This window comes from Sus scrofa, chromosome 4, assembly GCF_000003025.6.
Source record: "Sus scrofa isolate TJ Tabasco breed Duroc chromosome 4, Sscrofa11.1, whole genome shotgun sequence".
NCBI classification, from domain to species: domain Eukaryota; kingdom Metazoa; phylum Chordata; class Mammalia; order Artiodactyla; family Suidae; genus Sus; species Sus scrofa.
This window is the reverse complement of record NC_010446.5, coordinates 64,134,353-64,154,685: the sequence shown is the minus strand read 5'-3', so window position 1 is coordinate 64,154,685 and position 20,333 is coordinate 64,134,353. Positions and strand designations below refer to the sequence as shown.

Sequence of the window (20,333 nt, the reverse complement as noted above, 5' to 3'; positions counted from 1 at the left end):
CAATTTTTCAAACAGTCAGCTTGTACTTACAGCGCTTACATCTGCTGCATCCACCAGTTTAATGGGCTCCTCCGAATTTTCTGCTTTAGCAAACCTCCATGCCTGACATAGCTGGGCTCCTGGGCAGGGGACGCGGGAGAGCTCTTAGGGGCTCCCAGCCGAGCCCGGCGCTGCTGCCAGCGGAGCGCGTCGGCGTGGGGACGCCGGGCCGCGGGGACCGCCGCCTGGCCGCTGCTGCAGGCTCGGGCTGCCGAGCGACTGAGCGCACACGCGGGCCCCGGCAAGAAAACCGCCACACTGGACGGCAACAGGAAGGCTTAGAGTCGGAAGTGGCACTGGAGAGTTTCTACCTCGCCCCAAACTCGGAGCCATCAGCTCCCACCGTTGTGTTTGGTCACCGCTTTGAGCCCCGCGCTCTTTCCTTCTCAACAGCAGCAGCAGATAGCATCTGAGAAGCCCAGACAAAGAAACAGCACCATCTCATCCCCGATTTGTTTGCGCAGCCTTGTAGGTCTGCCCGTGGAGCCTCGGGGCTTTTTTTGTTTTTGCAACGCAAACCACAGCTATTCTCTTGTCCTAACCTTATTGGTTTAAATGCAACAATTGAAAGGAGCACGGCTCTCTCTGACTCAACCTTGCTGCTCCCAAAAAATTTATTATGTAAATGAACGCGCCCCATGCTATCTGAATAAACAGCTGTGAGAGAATCACTTCTCTGAGATACTGTCAACACACAGCTCTTGCTACAGCAGCTACCAATTACGAGCTTTGGGGAGTAGTTACACGTTATCTTTCATACTTTTCCAAAACTTTTTTTTTCAGGCCCTGAAACTCCGGGAATCGATACTTTAAAAAAAAAAAAAAAAAATTTTTTTTTTTTTTTTTTTTCTCCTCGAATGTAACAACTAACGGGTCTGGGGCAAATGAAAACTAGAATGGCCATTTCCATATTAAGTAAGTAAAGGGGGAGAAAAAGCAAACGTGTAAGCTATTATCAGTTTAACAATGAAAGCCTGAATGGTAATTCTGCAGTGATTTCTAGAATGGCAAGTTTTGCAGAAACAATTTGTTTTGGATGTGAACCAGATGATATTTCAGTGTTGATATTTTACAATGATTTCGGGGGAAAGATTTATTTCATCTACAACTCTTTTCTTACAGTCTGTTCTTTAAAAAAAAAAAAAAAATCCTAACTAAATCTATGTGTAGTAATCTGTAACACTCACCTAGACAGCTGAGCCTATTCAGATTATGACTAAATTACAGTTTAAGATATTTACTTCCTATCATGTTTTAGGCAAAAGACTTAACCATTATATTGATTTCAAATATTTAAAGAAGTATAAATTATTATACTTTTATTTGCCAGCCCTATTCCATGGTTCAAATACAAATGTTTATTTTTGACACTATTCCCTCATCCTAACCAATTTTGTCCTCAGTCTTTATATTCACTGGATTTTCCTTAAAACTGGTCATTAACAGCAATACTATTTCATGTATCTGGTCTTTTTATTAGTAATAATAAACATCTCTCATTATAGGCTCCTGCCTCAGTATGAAAAACATTTTTTAAATCACAGTAACTTCTTAGGTGATTTTATAATACATTTCAGACCATCAACTCATAAAACAGGCACAGTCTTACCTTTACTTTGCTAGTTGTAAATGAAAGCACCATTCCAACGCAAATAAAACAAAAAGTTTCTACTGACCAAAATTCAATATGGCCCCCATCCCACCCCACCCCACCCCACCCCCAAAGGCTGCCAATCTAAATCCCGCAGAAGAAAACACTTTGTCAAACCTAAGAGACAGCTTAGACTGCAAACTCACCTAGGATTTCATTGTGTATGGTCCCAGCAAGGAATCATGGGCTAGTCATCCACCATATTTGGGAAGCCAGGGCAAAAAAAAATCAGTTGATTGCTCTTGGATTTGTTCATATATGCAGCCAAAATAGAATTGCATTTACCACCTACAGCACTTTCTAAGACTAGAAGTATCCATTATTCAATATACTAAAGCATGGATGCAAAAACATATATTGCCTGTAATGGAGGTCTCTAGGGCCGTGAAATAAAAATATAATGATATGTTAATTCAATTTATGATCTCAAACATCCGTACAGTAACTGCTTTTGCTATCATATTTATTTCTAAGCTCCATAAAATATAAAATGTGAGGTGCTGGTTGGAGAATTCAACCCCTTTTGAAACTTTGTATTAAGCTACAATACCCACACTTCCCATAGTTTAAAAACTACTTCAGCTGTAAAAAGGCAAAATATTATTTTTCTGATCCATGAAAGAGGATATTGGCAAACTCAGTAGACACAAACCATGCAAAGTCCTAACAGCAGGGATATCATGTAAAGTATTTTTTACATATAATTACCTACATTATAATCAAATTTATCATATTACATTAGTTTTTATATTGAAATTCAATTATTTTAACTTATATAACAAAACAAGAACCATTAAAGAAATGATATATGTACTTATGAAGAAAATTATGAAAAGCATGATGAATGTAACATGAGCATTAATTAATATGATATGGGTCATGCTGCATAGTTATGTAACAAAGAACTTAGTCATTGGCTAAAAGAAATATCTATATGTAGGTACACCACTTTTAATGCTTTCCCTTTGCTAAAGCAAAATTAGATGGTATAAAAACAATCACATGCTTACCTGTTGACTACTTCTGAATATCAGATACGTAGCACATATTATATAATTTATACCAAAATGTTATCCTCTGATAAATAGCCAAAATGTAAGCCATTACTTAGATGACCTAGTTTGTACTGTTAACTTCCTATTTCTAAATGTTCACCAACTACAATTACATGCTTTAACCACATATTTTAAAGAGAATGGTGTTCCCTAAATAAAGTCATACCCATTGCAACAGAAATTAGGAAAATTCGCTGAAAATTTGCCATTAGTAAAGACAGGTAATAGTAGAAAACATTCTATCTGCTATTTCCTGGAAATTTTTCAACACATAAACATATGAATAGGAGCAACAAAATTCTAATGTGCTTTCTTCCCCTGAAATGAAAAATAATTTTCATCTGGAAAACACTTTGAATAATCAACTGGAACAAAATGTTTGAATACCCTCCAAAGGACAATCTCTTTCCTATATCTCTGAACAAGTTTTATCATACAGAGCATGCTGTTATCTAGATATATGCCTGGCTATATGGAAGCCTGCAATTTTGATAGAAGTTGTTAATGCTGTTCTATGAACAGAGAAGTTTAAAGGCATGATTGCAAAAATAAACAAATGTACCTAATTAAAGAAGAAAAAAGACAAGGGTAGATATGAAGGATCCACTAGGACAATAGAAAAGGTAAGCTGAAACTTTTCTAAAACTACATGAATAAACGGTTGATTAGTCCAACTAAATATAACAAACACTGAGAAAGCAAAGGATAAAACACGTGTCTCTTTCCACATAGCTGTGATAATCCATGTGGGAAAAGAATCTGAAAGAGAATGGATTGTATACATGTATAGCTGAATCACTTTGTTGTACAGCAAAAACATCACAACATTGTAAATCAACTATACTTCAATAAAACTTTAAAAAAATGAAAGAAAAAAAAAAGACAAATGACCCATGGTCACTTCCAACTATTGCAGAAAATAATTTAAGTAGTGCTATCTTTTCTTAGATTACATCAAATACTGCATTGAAGTTGAATATATTTTTCCGTTGTGAATGAAACAGTATTCTGTATAAAACTATATGGAAAATAAGAAGGGAGAAAAAATAATTAAATGTTAAATTATAAAAAACAAACATATGCCTCTTTCTTTTTTCCATTCCAGTAACAGTAATAATGTCCTTGAGTAGTTGTAAGGTTTCCAATAAAAGGTAGACCCAGACGTATTTTTCTTCTACTTGTATTTACCTTCAAGTCATTGTAGAATTAAGCATGCATGCTAGTGCCTGGTTGGACGGACATAAACCATCTCTTATCTCTCTGTTTCTACCATTCTTTCCAAAGATGCTTACTCAAGAAAAAGGGTACAGTAAGTGGCAAAAGAGAATTAGCACTCAAAGACCAATGCTTTTCCTTCAAAAGCAAAATCCTAGTTATTATTTCTTCGCCATTCTTAAAATCAATACTATCTGGAAAGAGTCAACATTGTGCATTTGAATCTGTTCAAAAGAGAACAGCAAACAGAATATTCCAAAATACTTTACTTTCAGTGCTTTCGCCTCCGGCTAACTCTCTTTCTTATGGTCCTTGCCATGGCTCTACATTTCTGGCTCTTTAATGGAACCACTGGAACAGCATCTGGAGAGCTGATTACGATCCTTGCTGGCATTTGGAGTGGTCACTTCCATGACCTACTCTCTCCCCACTGGCACGAGACCTTCAATGAGGGCCCTGCTCCCAGGAGCCCTCTGCTGAAACACCACCAAGTAAAACATCCTCTATTTATTTTAAGAATGATATTAAATCCTCCAAACTGAATGTCTACCAGTATTTTGCTAAATGTTTCCCGTTCAAACTCTAGCATGAATAGCTTTTAACAGTAAATTTAAGGAGGCAATTACTAACTATTCACCGTACCATGGAAATTTATTTTAATAAAAATTAGAGTCTTTATGCCAACACAATATGGAAATATAATCTATTTCCTGGCTGCCTAATAAGCACATTGGTTATAACATATGAATAATAACCATTTATTTATATAGGGTGGGAAACTTGTTATCATATGTAGTAATGACTGCTTCTAGGATGTTTTTTTAAAAAATTATTATTCTTAATAGAAAGTTTGCATAGCACTTCTTGAAACTAATAATGATAACAAGGGCAGTGGTGGTTTTTAAGAAGAGGGGATGGGATGATAGAAGCACTAAAAGCTTCAAAAAATGACATGCTGGGTTTTCTATTTTAAAATCAACTGATTTTCCAAAAGGGCAAACAGTTGCTTTTCTTCCTCCTGCCAAAAATACGTAAATAATTGGTTTGGGGTGCATATGTTTAATTTGAACAATAAGCTATTTTGCTTTTTCATACTATAAAATGGATTTCTGCTGACATGAAGCAACCTAGAAAACCCAGGTTGTCTCTTCAACCTGTTTTTTCTCTGAGCCATGGGCAAAACCAATCCTGTCGGCACCTCCCAATACCTTTAAGAGGATCTGGAAACTTGCTTTGTGTTTTCCAGGTTTCATGAGAGCTGAGTTCACAGTTTTTAAATTCTTCAGAAATGATGACTCTCTCATGGAAGACAGAAAGGAATTAGTATTTACTGAGTGCTTACTACATGCTAGGCACTGAGCTAGGCATTTCATGTGCATCTTCATTTGTTTTTACAAATAATGTAATAGCTTATCTGTATGAATCCTGTGGGGGTTTTTAAAAGAGGCTCTTTCGCCCCACTATTTCTTCTGGAATTTGCCTCCTTTCTCTAGCACCATCAAACAGTAGATGGAGCGCTGGGATATCAATGTGTCCTGGTTGGATCATCATTTTGGAGCAAGGTGACATCTAATAAAGTTAATAAACCCAGAAAGGTGTGTGACATTTTGAGATGGCATGCACATTACAGAACAGACACCATCACCACACAATATCAGATTATTCACACATAGTCCAAGTTAGTTGGCTGGTTGAGAAAGAAAAGGACATACATTAAATGGTCAATAGAGGAAAAAATGTGATCTGTCCTTAACCGGGAAGTGATTGAATCAGGAGACAAATTTTTTCAAATTGTTTCCAAAAAAGGAAAATTTTCCTCCTAAAGTAGGATTGTAAATATTCCTGATTTTTTTCCCTTAATAATAAAAAGAGAGGCTAAGGGTCTGAGTTTACAATAGGCAATTGTACAGACAATTCAATCAATTTCTTCCTTGTTGCATTCCTTAATTTCCTTTATCCAATGTGATATTGCTTTAATCCAAACAGCATTGCATCTGATTTATTCACGGAGGGAAGAATGATATGCAAAATGTTCTCCTATTCACCTTATGTATTTGGAGGTGCAGTTTTTTAAGTATTCAGAATCAAGAAGCTCTATGGCTGTTACAAAGGTATTGCCAGGAAGGGGACAGAGAAAAAAACAAAATCTAATAGCCTATAGAAAAATTTTCTTCCCTCAAACAGCATTAACTTATCCCCTTCTAGTCTCCCAAATCAGAAAAAAAGAGTAACCTCCAAAGATGTTTTAGACAGAAGGTCAGAATTCAAAGGACTGGTAACTTAATCTCAGTGTGCTGCAATCACATTGCTATTAGAAACACAACCAGAAACACCATTATTCTATATGTTTTTATTAAGCAATGTCAATAGGTATACAACCTGGAGATTCCTCTCTACTGTAAAGATTCATACTTACAGGCGATCAAGTTGCCTTGGGTTTTTGAATTTCATTTCAGAATGCTGTAGGGTAAGAAAAAAATAGACTCTGCCTTACCTGCTAAGGAAAACAATAGCTTTAGTCTGTTCGAATACTGAAAGAGTACATTTTTGTGGCCAAAATGTAAATATAGCTTCAAGTTTTTTAGTCTTTCAGTGCTCATAATTAAGAAGAATTTTATTTCAGGTGGCTTCATATTTGGAGTTGTAGTAGACTGATGCTTTAAATTTGTGGTTCACATTCTTTCAAAAAACAGAAGTCTGGAGGTATCCTCTGCCTCCTTCAGGGATTCTGTTTTAACAGCAGTAATCTGGTTTACCTGAATTGTGGAGTAAAACCACGTCATGGATCTGGGTTTTTCTGAAATCATATATTTTAAATGTGTATGATTCTTCCAAACAACACCTGGTTGATAGGGAGTTACAGGCTGGTGGCTTGTTTTTTTAATCAATACAAGGAAAAACAAATAGTTTACCAAGAGGTCAGGGAGCCAGTAAAGGAGACCTCTACCACACGGTTATCATCGACAGGCCCTGTTGAAAGATCCTCGAAACCCCCATTAGCTCTGGCCCCCTGGGAGAGCTGTTCACTTTCCTTCCTGCCCTTGCAAGAGGACAGATCTTCCTCTCCAGCACAAAGTGGTTGGAGAGGCTACAGATGAGGTGAAGGGGGGCCACGACAAAAACAAAGCCGGAGGGGCCAGGAGGAGAAAGAAGTTATTCAAAACAATAATCAGAAAGCCAGCTCGATCCTAGGCCTTTTTTAAAGAATGGGTGTCCATGGCTTAGACATTCTAGAGGGGGGGAAAAAATACTGTTTTTAGATGTGCAGAGTTTGTATGTGCTAAATTTACATCTCTTTGGGGAGGCACGGCATTTGATGAAAAAAACGGAGTTCCTGTTGTGGCTCAATAGTAATGAACCCAAATACTGTGCTTGGGGTTTTAGTTCAATCCCTGGCCTCGCTCAGTGGGTTAAGGATTCGGCGTTGCTGTGAACTACGGTGAGGTCACAGATGTGGCTCGGATCCCGCGTTGCTGTGGCTGGGGTGCAGAAGGGCAGCTGCAGCTCTGATTCAACCTCTAGCCTGGGAGCTTCCATATGCCTCACACCCTAAAAATAAATAAGTAAATAAATACATAAATAAATACATATATAGAATTTTTTAAATGAAATAAAAAAATAACCTAACTCTCCACAAATAAATTCATGGTTAATTGCTGAAGATTAGTGAAAAGGAGAAATCTACAAACTTTCTAGTTACAATTTCCTGAGTACATGCCTATTACCTAACAGCAAATGACCTAGATTTGAAAAAAGATTGGTTTTTTGGCTGTGCCTGTGGCATGTGGAAGTTCCTGGGCCAGGGATCAGGCCTGCACCACAGCAGTGACCAAACCAGAGCAGTGACAATGCCAAATCCTTAACCACTAGGCTATCTGGGGACTCCAAAAATATGTGTGTGTGGGTGTGTGTGTGTGTGTTTATGGCTACACCTGCGGCATATGGAAGTTCCCAGGCCAGGGATTAAATCCAAGCTGCAGCTGCAGCAACACCATTTTCTTTAACTCCTTCATGGGTCTGGGGGTTGAACCTGTGCCTCTGCAGTGACCCAAACTTTCCAGTTGGATTCTTCACCCACTACACCACAGTGGGAACACCAAAGAAAATATTTTATTATTTATTTATTATTATTATTATTATTTTTGTCTTTCTGTCTTTTCTAGGGCCGTACCCGTGGCATACATACGGAGGTTCCCAGGCTAGGGGTCTAATTGGAGCTGTAGCCGCTGGCCTACACCAGAGGCACAGCAAGGTCAGATCCAAGCCGTGTCTGCAACCTACACCACAGCTCACGGCAACGCCAGATCCTTAACCCACTGAGCAAGGCCAGGGATCAAACCCGAAACCTCATGGTTCGTAGTCAGATTTGTTAACCACTGAGCCATGACATTTCCTTAAAGAAAATATTTTAAATGAGTTATTTTAAATGAAAACCTTCAGGAAGCAGCATATAACCTTGATTTTCTTCCCCATATTTCTATAGATTTTTGGATTGTATGTCTATCACTGCTCAAAATTTAAATGCTGTCCTTTTCTTTAAATGTGCGGACTTATTAAAATCTGTCTGCAGTCAAGTGGGCACCGCTCACTAGGATGCACAAGAGACTCGAGTTCTAATTCTGGCTTCAGCATAGTTTTTTTTTTCTGTGCCTTTGTAATCATATTACTTATACTCTCAATTTATAATCTTAAATGGGCTAAATGATAAAAAGGATGCAGGAAGTTTCCAAACGTTTCCAAAGTGGCATGGGGATAAAGATGTTTACGGCTATGAGTAAGCTCTGATGGATAGTAAAACAGCAACAGAAAACTGAATTTCAAATCCAATTAATTAAACAAGTATACGAATGCCCAGAGAAGGGATGGTGAGTTCCGGTTCTAGCACAGCTTGGTACACATACCAGGGACTTGATAAGGATTATTCAAATTGATCAAAGTATGCACACTTGGGTACTTGATGCAATGTGGCCAGGGTTTGTGGAAGAAAAATGATTTCCCTGAATTTCCTGTGTGTCCATGTTTTCCTTACACATTGTTACATCTGCCTCCTTGGAAACCCTAAAGTTGGGCTGGTGGACGTGCTCTTCATAGGGGAGTTAATGTCATCCTCTTGTTCAAAACATACTTAAGATACTTTATGGAACCAACGGAGTCATTGAAAGTGTGCTAGAAATTTGCCATCCTAACATTAGGGAATAGTCAAATTCTAAGGAAATGAAGAAATTAGACAAGACCTGAGATCACTACATTCACCTGGTATATGTGTTTGGGTGGGAAGGAACATGGAATAAAAAGCTAAGGTTCAGTTTAGGAAAAGCCCTCATACATTGTATTTTAGTTATATTCATCATGTTCCTCCTGAAATGCTGTATTACTCCAACATCAGTTTATAGTTCCCTTTTAAATCCTTAACTTAAAAAAAAATCCAGAAAAAATTTAATAAATTTTAAGGATACACACACAGTAGAGTAAAAGGCTTCAAAAAAAAAAAAAAAAAAAGCCTACATCTTTTGTCTTTCAGAAATACCTCATTGTAGATGTATAATGATATCATTTTAAAATGTTGCAGCTTTTAGGCTATTCAGACATCTTACTAACCAAGCTAGTTAGCCAGGCAGTCAGTCATTCAGCAAATATTTTTCATGCATTTAGTATGTGCCAGACACTGTGGGTACTAGGAGATGAAGCAGTGAATAAGACAGAATTCCCACTTATCATTTGTGAATAAAAGAGAGTAAATAATTTAAAAGGTGGCCAACTGGACATAAGCATTTATTTTTTGCTTTCTTTACAAACCCCACTAGAGTAACAGTAAATACATTTTCTTTAAGTATAAATTCCCCCAAACAAAGAGGGCAGGTAATAAGAAAACAGTAGCACATTTTAGAAGAGGAAAATAGGCAGATCACTAGTAACTGACTCTGCAGATCCAAGAAAGCTGAATCTAGTGTTGGCAGTGAGAAAAGCTGAAAAGCAACCCAACTGACATCACCAACTTGGATTATCTAGGTCTGGGGAAAGCCTCTATCAAGAAATATAGAAACCAAGTGAACAGAGAAAAGCAACTTGCAGAAAACAGAGATCAGGAAAAAGTAAGAAAAACAAAACCAAAACCAATTTTCACCAAACAAATACCTGAGAAATAAGATACTGCAACCATGAAACAAGAGAGAACAAATACTAATGATACTAAAAAAAAAAAAAAAAAAAAAAAAAAAAAGCCCTTAGAAATAAAAAGTAGGATAAAGAGAAGTGAGTGTTTCAATGAGGCCTGGAAAATCAAATTGAGGAAGTTTCCCAGAGAATAGAGCAAAAGAGATGGAAAGTACAGAACAGAAAATAAAATAAGGAAATGAGGAGCTGTAAGGAAATCTGGTGATCAAACATGCAAATAACTAGAGTTTCAGAAAGAGCAGAGAGACTGAAGGGCAAACTTTAAATAAATAATTCTAAAATATTTCCTAGGATGTGAATTTTCAGATTGAAAGAGTTCAATGTATACTCAACAAAAACAACTGAAAAAAAATCACAACAACGGATATTGCTGAGAAATTTCAAACTGTTAGGAAAGAGGGTAACCCCTACAAACTTCTAGAGAGAAGAAAATCAGGTTGCATACAAAGCATAGGTCATGACTTCAGACTCCTTAATTGGAACATGTTTTTCTAGAAGGCAATAGAGCAATGGTTTCAAATTCCTCAATGAAGAATAATTCTCAACCTAGAATTTTGTATCCTAACAAACTTGATAACAACTAGGAAAGTTGAAGGCATTTAAAGTAAGGATGTTTGCCAATATGTCAGGTCTCAAAAAGTTTATTTTCCAAGTATCCTTTCTCAGGAAGCTAATAAAGGGAAGATTCCGCTGAAATTTGGGAGCAAAGCTCCTTTATGAAATAAGCACATGAAATAGGAGAAAGAGGACCCCAATCCCTGATATTCATGGTAAAGGGAAATCTAGGAGGACAGCTCAGCACCAGGCATGGCAGGCTGGAGTGGAGGTCAGAGGGCCTGGTAAAGTTTACATGAAGATGAAAAAAACTGATAGGATAGTTGATACATATGAATACATGGAAAGAAGGGTGAAACAATCACGGGAGAGTGTGACACTGAATTATTAAAAGGAAATGCAGAATTCTCCACGCTGTGATGCCTACATGTAGGTGGCATTATAGAATCATTTGCATTTGAGATGAGGTACATGTACTCTTGATGAAAGTCAAAAGAGAAAAATAGACATTTCTCTGCTTCCGGGTGTGTTATTAAGAAGCAGAAAAAATAATTCAAGTAAAATTTGGTAAGAAGGGCATGGGCTAAGTGATGGATGCTATGTCAGCTTGTGAAGGAAAGCCTCTTTGAAGAGGCATCACTGAAGTTGAGACCCAAATGATGAAAAATCTGGGGTAGGAAATACGGTCCACACAAAGGAAACAGCAAGTTCAAAGCTTGTCAAGTAGGAGGGAAGAAAGAAAGAACTGTGGAGGAGAGAGAACATAGAGAAAAAGGACAGGACCAGGACAGGGTATGGAGCTCAGGGCACTGTAGGTCTAGCTAAGAAGTTGGGATCTTATTCCAGGCGTAAGGGGAGGTTCCTAGAGTTTTGATTTGTTTTGGTTTTTTTCTTGCTTCTTTTTGTTTTTGATCAGAAAGGTGGCATGACCTGATCTGTGTGTAAGAGACCACTCTAGCTTCTGGGGGTAGGATGGACAACAGGAGGACAAGAACAGAGGCAGGGAGGCAAATGAGCGGGCAGTTGCCGTCGTCCAGCTGAGAAATGGGGATAAAAACCCTGGACTAGGGTTTTAGGAGGAGACGTTATGTAGTCAGATTTTGTGCATATTTTGGAACTAGAGCCAACAGGACTTGGAGATTGGATGTGGGTTTGAGGCAAAGAAAGAAACTAAGGACGACTCCAGTCTCTCCGCACAAACAGTAAACACCACTGATTTGCCTTTCATCTCCATTCATTTCTTCTTTCTGCTTTCTTGCTCATACAATAACATGACAGAAACGCCAAGAGCCTGAATAATTAGAATCTAAATAGCTGAGCGTTAACGGAAAGTTTTTTCATGACTATCTAGTTAAATCGGTTAACACATCCCCTCCCCTGCCCCCACTCACTCCTCATCAGCCTCTTTTCTGTCTCCTGCATCCTGTGCTCACTGCTGTCTCTGTATAGTTTGTTGTCCCCCCGCCCCACTCATCAGCCTGATCTAAATGTCCTTACCCCTCTTTTCTACTTAGTTCACCCCTTATCCACCGCTGGCTTCTGTCTCATCACGGTGGGCTATTACTTTGGCAGCCCTTATTGAACCCATACCTTTTTTTTTTTTTTTTTTTTTTTTTTTGGCTTTTTAGGACTGCATCCACGGCATATGGAAGTTCCCAGGCTAGGAGTTGAATGCGAGCTGCAACTGCCGGCCTACACCACAGCCACAGCCACGCCAGATCCAAGCCGGGTCTGTGACCTACACCACAGCTCACCGCAACGCTGATCCTTAGCCCACTGAGCAAGGCCATGGATTGAATCCACGTCCTCTTGGATACTAGTAGGGTTCATTACCGCTGAGCCCTGATGAGAACTCCCCATAGCTCTTCAAAAGACTAATTCTGGGCTTGGCAAATGGGACATTAGCAAGGATGATGCAAGTAGAGACTTGAATTGTGCTTGTACCTGGGGGCTTATCCTCTGAGAACAGCTATTCTTTGGATCTAGTCATCATTAAAAAAGTTAGGCTTGTCAGGTGAGGTCCCAGTGTATCAGCCATCTTACTGAGGGCCTGGACATGAGAGTGAAGTCATTTGGACATTCCAAACCCAGCCACCATTTGACAAGTAATTGGGAGAGATAACAAGTGAAACCAGAGGAAAAGAATACACACACATACACACATATATAAGACTAGGTCACTTTGGTGTGCAGCAGAAATTGGCAGAACATTGTAAATCAACCATATACATATATATTTATATATATATAAATAATATCAGAAGAGGAGCCACTTGCCTGGGCCCAGACAATCCATAGTATCATGGGCAAATAAAATGACAGGATGGTTTGTAATGTAGCAATAAAAAATAAAAATACCTACAATGAAGCTGCTCTATGCAGAGGTTACCAATTACACGTGTATTGTCAAAACCAATGGACACGTTTCTGTCTTTATCTTGTCTTAATTGTGGCATCTTTTCATTGTGGTAAAATATACATAACATAATAATTACCATTTTAACCATTTTTAAGTATACTACTCAGTGGCATTAAGCACATTCACAAATGTTGAACCATTAATACCATCCATCCATCACCAGAATTTTTCCATCTTCCTAAACTGAAACTCTGTACTCATTAAACACTAATTCTCAATTTCTCCCTTCCCCCAGCCCCTGGCAACCACCATTCTACTTTTTGTTTTTATGAACTTGATTTTGAAGCACTTTATATAAGCAGAATTGTAAAATATTTGTCCTTTGGTGTCATAATTGCTACATCTTAATTTAATCTTTTTTTTTTTTGTCTTTTTTTTTAGGGCTGGACCCATGGCATATGGAGATTCCCAGGCTAGGGGTCTAATCAGAGCTACAGCTGCCAGCCTACACCACAGCCACAGGAAAGCGGGATCGGAGCCACGTCTGTGACGAACACCACAGCTCACGGCAACACTGGATCCCTAACCCACTGAGTGAGGCCAGGGATCAAACCTGCAACTTCATGGTTCCTAATCGGATTCGTTTCCACTGCTCCACGATGGGAACTCCCTCACTATCATCCATGCTTCAGTTACTACATATGTGCAGTGATAAACAAAGCACCACCTCTGATATAGAAAAACTCATTTTTACAAAGTTGAAATAGACCTGGACATATTTTCTTCTCAGCAATATGGGTCCTCCTCAATGCCCAAAGTCCTTCTCCCATTAAGATCAGGGTTTGAGGCTAGGGTGGGGATGATGGAAGATGTTGATGTAGGAGAAGTCCCTTTTAAGACAAGAAGGGAAAGAGAACAGCCTTCCTGTTCTGAGCACTGGTTGTTAGAAATAAAAACCTATGCAGTTGGGTAAGGCTTAGTGGGCTTAAAAAAAGGTGGCTATAACAAGGGAGACCAAGCCCAAGTCTGACTCTCTTTATATTCCCCCCCCCCTTTTTTTGGCTATGCTTGAGGCATGTAGAATTTCGAAGGCCAGGGGTCCAACTCCTGTCACAGAAGTGACCTGAGCCACAGCAGTCTTAATGCCAAACCCTTAACCCTGACTTGGGAACTCCTCCTGACTCTCTTTACAATGTGGAACTAGGTCCCATCCCTTCATCAGAATCATTGAATGGTCTCAGCCACAAAAAAGAATGAAACAATGCCATTTGCAGCGCTTTGGATGGACCTAGAGATGATTATACTAGGCAAAGTAAGTCAGAGAAAGAAAAATATCATGCGATACCACTTATATGTGAAATCTTAAAAAAATGACACAGATGAACTTATTTACAAAACAGAAACAGACTCACAGAAAACAAATTTGTGGTTTCCAAAGGGTAAGTAGGGGGAGGAATAAATTAGGAGTTTGAGATTAACAGATACAAACCACTATATATATAAAATAAATAAACAACAAGGATCTACTGTACGGCATGTGGAACTATACTCAATATCTTGCAATAATCTATAATGGAAAAGCATCTGAAAAAGAATATGTTTGTGGGTACATATACAAAAAAATCAGTGAATAGGATTCCCATCGTAGCTCAATGGTTAACGAATCCGACTAGGAACCATGAGGTTTCAGGTTTGATCCCTGGCCTCACTCAGTGGGTTAAGCATCCAGTGTTGCCATGAGCTGTGATGTGGTGTTGGTAGCAGACATGGCTCAGATCTCATGTTGCTGTGGCTGTGGTGTAGGCCGGCAGCTGTAGCTCTGATTAGACCCAAAGCCTGGAAACCTCCATATGCTGTGGGTGCAGCCCTAAAAAGACAAAAAAAAAAAAAAAAAAAAAAAAATTCAGGGAACAGTCAATAACTGAGAACTATTAATATACCTGGTATTCTCTTGGGATATAGTAAGATTATCATATAACTCCAGGAATATACAGAAATACATTTTAAAAATAAATATACATAGGTTATATTTTACAATAAAAACGTAAAAGGTGAAGCCATGAATGAAGAAGTCAGAGACTTTTACTATTAATACATAAAAGTTTGAGAACCAGTGAGACAATATATTTCATCATCATTGGGTTTTTCTGTATATTCTTTGTCGACTTTTTAGGATATTGGAAATCTTTACTGTATCTTGAAATTGTAGACTTGGGATCATGATTTAAAATAGCTAAGGGAATTTGACACATTAAATAAAGTTAATGTTTAATGAAGATTCAATTGGTTAGACAAATAAGTGAAAGTAATATTTCTTGTTTTGTGAAAAATAACCAAATTTATAGGTAAAATAAGTTCTGTAAGTTGACTTTTTAAGCCTGAGGCTAAATAACTATTTACTAAAACACACATGAATATGTGAATTCCTTTCAATGCATAAAAAATCTTCAGGCATGAAAACCCATCCCAATATGGCAGAGAGAAGACAGCCAAGAATTCCTGGGTCTCCAGTGGGGACAAAAAAGTGCTGAGACACTTATCAGTGAAGTAAAGACCTTTTGTGAAAATGAGGAGGCCACAAGAGGGTCACTTGAGCCTGGAGGCCACAGTGGAGACCAAGGACTTGAAGAACAGTGACCACCCTGGTGTTAGACAGGACCACACAGGACCAACCACCCCTATGCCCACTACCAGGCAGGGATCATGGCCATCCAGCAGGACGAGGACATGTCCATGCACCACAGACAAGACCCAGCACAGCACATGTACCAGAGATGCAGCACCTACACCTACCTTAAGGTCAGGATGGTACATGAGTGGGTCACCTTGGCCCTTAGATCACCCCAGGGAGAAGGGCGAGCAAAGGAGTTCCAGAAAATCCAGAGCTAGTAGGGATTCCATCCAGAAAGGACCACCTGATTACTTAGGCGATTCCATTACCTTGAAATTGACATGTTGGAGGATTTTTGTTGTTGCTGTAATAGTACGTGTCATTAGTTTTTGTCTTGCTACTCTATTCTTGGAAGCAAGATGCCATCAGTTGTAGAAAATAAAATTAACGTTGATTTCATATCTGAGTCCTGCATAAAGTGTGATAGCACTGCCCTAACAGAAGACCTCTTCTAAGCTTCAAACTCTTATCTATCTACAGTGGTCACACTGCCACATGCTCTTTTGTTGTTGTTGTTAGGACCACACCCACGGCATATAGAGGTTCCCAGATGAGGGGTCCAATTGGAGCTGCAGCTGCCAGCCTATGCCACAGCAACAGCAAGGCCAGATCCGAGCCAGGTCTGCGACCTACACCACAGCTCATGGTAACGCTGGATCTTTAACCCACTGACTGAGGCCAGGGATTGAACCCACGTCCTCATGGATACTAGTCATTACTGATGAGCCACAATGGGAACTCTTTTTTTTTTATTTTTTTTAATTGAAGTTTCGTTGATTTACAAAGTTGTGTAGTTTCAGGTGTACAGAAAGGTGATTTAGATATATATATACATATATATATACACATGCATATTCTTTTTCAAGCACATAGTCTTTATAGAATATAAATCTCATCATACCTCTGATTTAAACATTTTTAGATTTTAAGGAGAAGTTCAAATGCATGGGTTTATCAAAGCAGCCCTGGGTGATCAGGCACAAGACTCCTTCTGTAGCCTGAAGTCCTAACCTGCTGCATATCTCTGCTTCCTGCTAGTCATTCTGAGACAGAAGTGGTTCCCAAACCTGACCCGTGGGTTCATGCCTTTGTGCCGTCCTGGAATTTCCAGCCCCTACTGTCCATCAGAGTTCAGCTCAGTGTCACTCAGGCCATACTTCCCTCACAATCTTACCCCCTTCAGTGTCACCGGCCAGCTTTCCCATGAACACTTGGGACTCAAAGGAAACTCATGTTCTTAGCCTCAAACCTGCTTCTCTCTGTCTCTAGTTCACTTGGTGACACAACCAGTAACTCAAGCTTGGAAATAGGGAGGATTTCCTGGACGCTTCCTTCTCCACGTCCAAACCAATGCCCATTGCAGCTGATGCCACCTCTTTGCATCCTGCACTCCGTCTCCTTGTGTCCTGCCCTATTTCCACTGCCCGGATCAGGCAGCTCCAGCTGGTCCCACTGCCTCCAGCGTTCTTTGTCCACACCACAGCTGGCATGCGCTTCAGACACCGGTATTCTGATGGATTTCACTGCGGTGCTCAAAATCCTTTAACAGCTGACAACACTCCATTATCAGAGATTAAAACTGCATCCGTGAAATAGCTCACAAGGCTTTCCCTAGTCTAGACACTGTCCACCTTTCCAGTTTGGCCTCCAGGATGGCCTGCTTGCCCCTTCTGCTCTAGCCCATACTGCCCAGAGTTCCCCTGGACCTCAAGACGCCTTTACTCCTCTCCTTCTATTTGAAATGTTCTTGAAATCTTCAGTTAGACGTCAATCAAAAGAAAGGAAACAGGCCCAAGGCAACCTCCAAGTAAGTTTCAATAGCAATAAAAAACAGAAGGAAAGAAACATCTTCACTTCTTGTCTCTGCATTACCCTCAGCTCCACCTTGTGCCTGGTCTAACAGGCATGCTCAAGTCTCCTCCATGCCCATGCAACATGAAGTTTCCCTCCACTTCTCTGCACTGGAAATCGGGTACATGAGAGTGTTGGGAAACTGGGAGAAAGAGCAGAATATAGCCAGGGGCCAAGTTGAAGCCAGGGACAAGGCACATACAAACAAGGACTTAGGAGCAAGTGGTTTGGCAAGGTTTTGGTTTTTTCAAAAGACAGGGAAAAAGAATTCACTTTTGCCAGGGCTAAGGTAAATGTCTTTTTATTAAATTTATCCTTATGGTATTACCTCTAAAGCCAGGATTCTACAGATGTGAGCACCAATCCGGCAGACACAACATTAGTGTTCTGGTTCTAAAATTGCTTTGAAGATTTTCCCCCTTCTGGTCCTCTGAGAGGAATGAAAATATACCAACATATCCCCCTGCTCCTGCCTCCTGCAACACCCCCTCAATTGTTGGGCCCATGCATGCTCCCCCCTGCCTCCCATCACACAGGCTCTGGTGAGCAGACACCATTTACAATTGTCCTCCTCCGTGTGTCATTTGGGATTTACGGGTATTTTAGTTAACAGGTTGATTCTAGGCTCTTATAATATAAAAAGCACTTTGTATACACAACATGGGCACAGATCCAGAGTCATGTCTTTAAAGCCTGGGGCACTTTAAAATTTGTTTTACATCAAGCTAATCATGTTATGAATCTGCATTTTCATTATACATCACAACCATCCTTATTTTTACTAATGACATACAAGATGAGAAGAAACAGAAGGCATATGTTAAGGCTACCGCCTGATCTCCCATTTGTTAGAGTAAAACTAGACATTTTAGTAGAACCGCAGATGAATTACATAATATTTATGAAGGGATCTTATAATAAAAATGAAGAAATCAAAACCAGATGAAAGTAGATAAAAGCTTTATTTTCGTAATTAAAATTATATTATACCGAATTGAAGTAGTACTTATACAGTGGTAACAAATTACTACGTAGAATATCATATTACTTTGCATTATGAATTGCTAAAATATACACACATTTGTGACATAAAAAATATCTTAAGGTTCTCTACCTTAACAGACATAAATTAAATTAAAAAGATCAAGTATCCCAACTGTTGCCCAAATGGTTAAAGGTATATTAGAGGTAAAGTATCCACCTTAAATAGTAAGTATATTAAATTTAATGTTATATTCGTTTCACATGTATCTCAGCACACAATATTATTTTATACTACAAAGATTTCCTTCTACTTTTGTGAAGTTGTAATTTATCTCCTTAAAATGCACACATTAATAGAAAACAGATAAGCCATGTTTATGTTTTCAAGGGCCTAGCATTTTCTCATTGACTAGTAAAGAATCTGTGTGCTTGTTTCTTAAATCACTGCAGCACAAAATAAAGCAGAGTTGTGATAAACTAAGGAATCTACCTAGCATAGACAGTCCAACTGGATAAAACCTAGGCAGAAATTTGCTCTGGTTACTCATGAAGACAGACAATGTATCTCCAAGTTACCTTAGTTATAGAATTTCACGATTTGGTGGCTTTCTAAGTACAGCGACTCTGTGCTTCAATCTCTATGTAGAGCATATACTCTGTACAGAATAAATTGACAGGTCATAGAAAGCATGTAAATTTCTAGGCTCTTACAAAATTCTGTAATGAGAGAATAATTTTAATTCTTAGTATTATAACAGCAGAAAATTTGCATCAGTCCACATTTTTGAAGAATGACCTAACTAAATATTTGATGTGGCATGTCAGACAGACATGAATAAAAAATCATAATTTAAAAATACCTAATGCCACGATTTTGTGGGGAGGCGCATGTACCTTTACTTAAGTAATTTTTCTTCCATGGGTCAGTTCAATGGATACATGATATTCATGTTATATTGTTTTCTAAGATTACCTTTTTTAAATACCAATTTTGAAAATACTACCTCATTCAAGAAAATGCCAATTAAAATGACATAATATTTCATTCTCAGCTCAACCACACTTATAAATTCTGACAATTCCAAATATTAGCGAAGTTCGAGCAACAGAAATTCTTATCTACTGCGGTTAGGAGTATGGAAAAGCGTTATCAATTTTGATAAAAGAAAAAATATCCTCAAATCCAGCGATTTCATTTCTAGGCATATTTCCTAGAGAAATTCCTAGACTTGAGCACAAGGAAAATTTGTGCTCAACACAACACAAAAACATCCACCACAACATAGTTTCCAATAGTTAAATATTTTTAAAATATGTGTTTCTATGAAGCCATAAAACAAGTTTAAGGATGACAGTAGATAATAGGCTACTTTCTACTTCAGTCTTAAACCACACAATAATATGGACTGCCTATAGATTCAGATTTGTAGTAAAAATACATATATATAAAGAAAAGAGTAGGAATGATGAATACCAAATTCAGAATAGTAATCATCTCTGGGAAGAAAGGAGAGAGAAAATGAACCATGGGATTCAATGCCTTCTTTAATGCTTCATTTTTTTTTTTCTTTTGTCTTTTCGCCTTTTCTAGGGTCGCTCCCATGGCACATGGAGGTTCCCAGGCTAGGGGTCCAATCAGAGCTGTAGCTGCTGGCCTACACCAGAGCCACAGCAACACCAGATCTGAGCCGCATCTGCGACCTATACCACAGCTCATGGCAATGTCAGATCCTTAACCCACTGAGCAAGGCCAGGGATCAAACCTGCAACTTCATGGTT

The 20,333-nt window shown here is 38.8% G+C and overlaps 1 protein-coding gene across 11 annotated transcripts in view; it reads right to left on the bottom strand.

Moving 5' to 3' along the window:
• The window catches only part of EYA1 (EYA transcriptional coactivator and phosphatase 1), a 357,169-nt gene that overhangs the window by 173,422 nt on the left and 163,414 nt on the right, over positions 1-20,333 (bottom strand). Inside the window, exon 1 of one of the 11 annotated variants that reach the window (XM_021089249.1) lies at positions 31-836. The exons of 9 other annotated variants lie outside the window; for them this stretch is intronic. The gene's annotated coding sequence lies outside the window, so the exon portion shown is untranslated. Of the gene's footprint in view, positions 1-30; positions 837-20,333 lie in introns of those variants that run through there. One more of the 11 variants, XM_021089246.1, reaches the window with a different exon arrangement.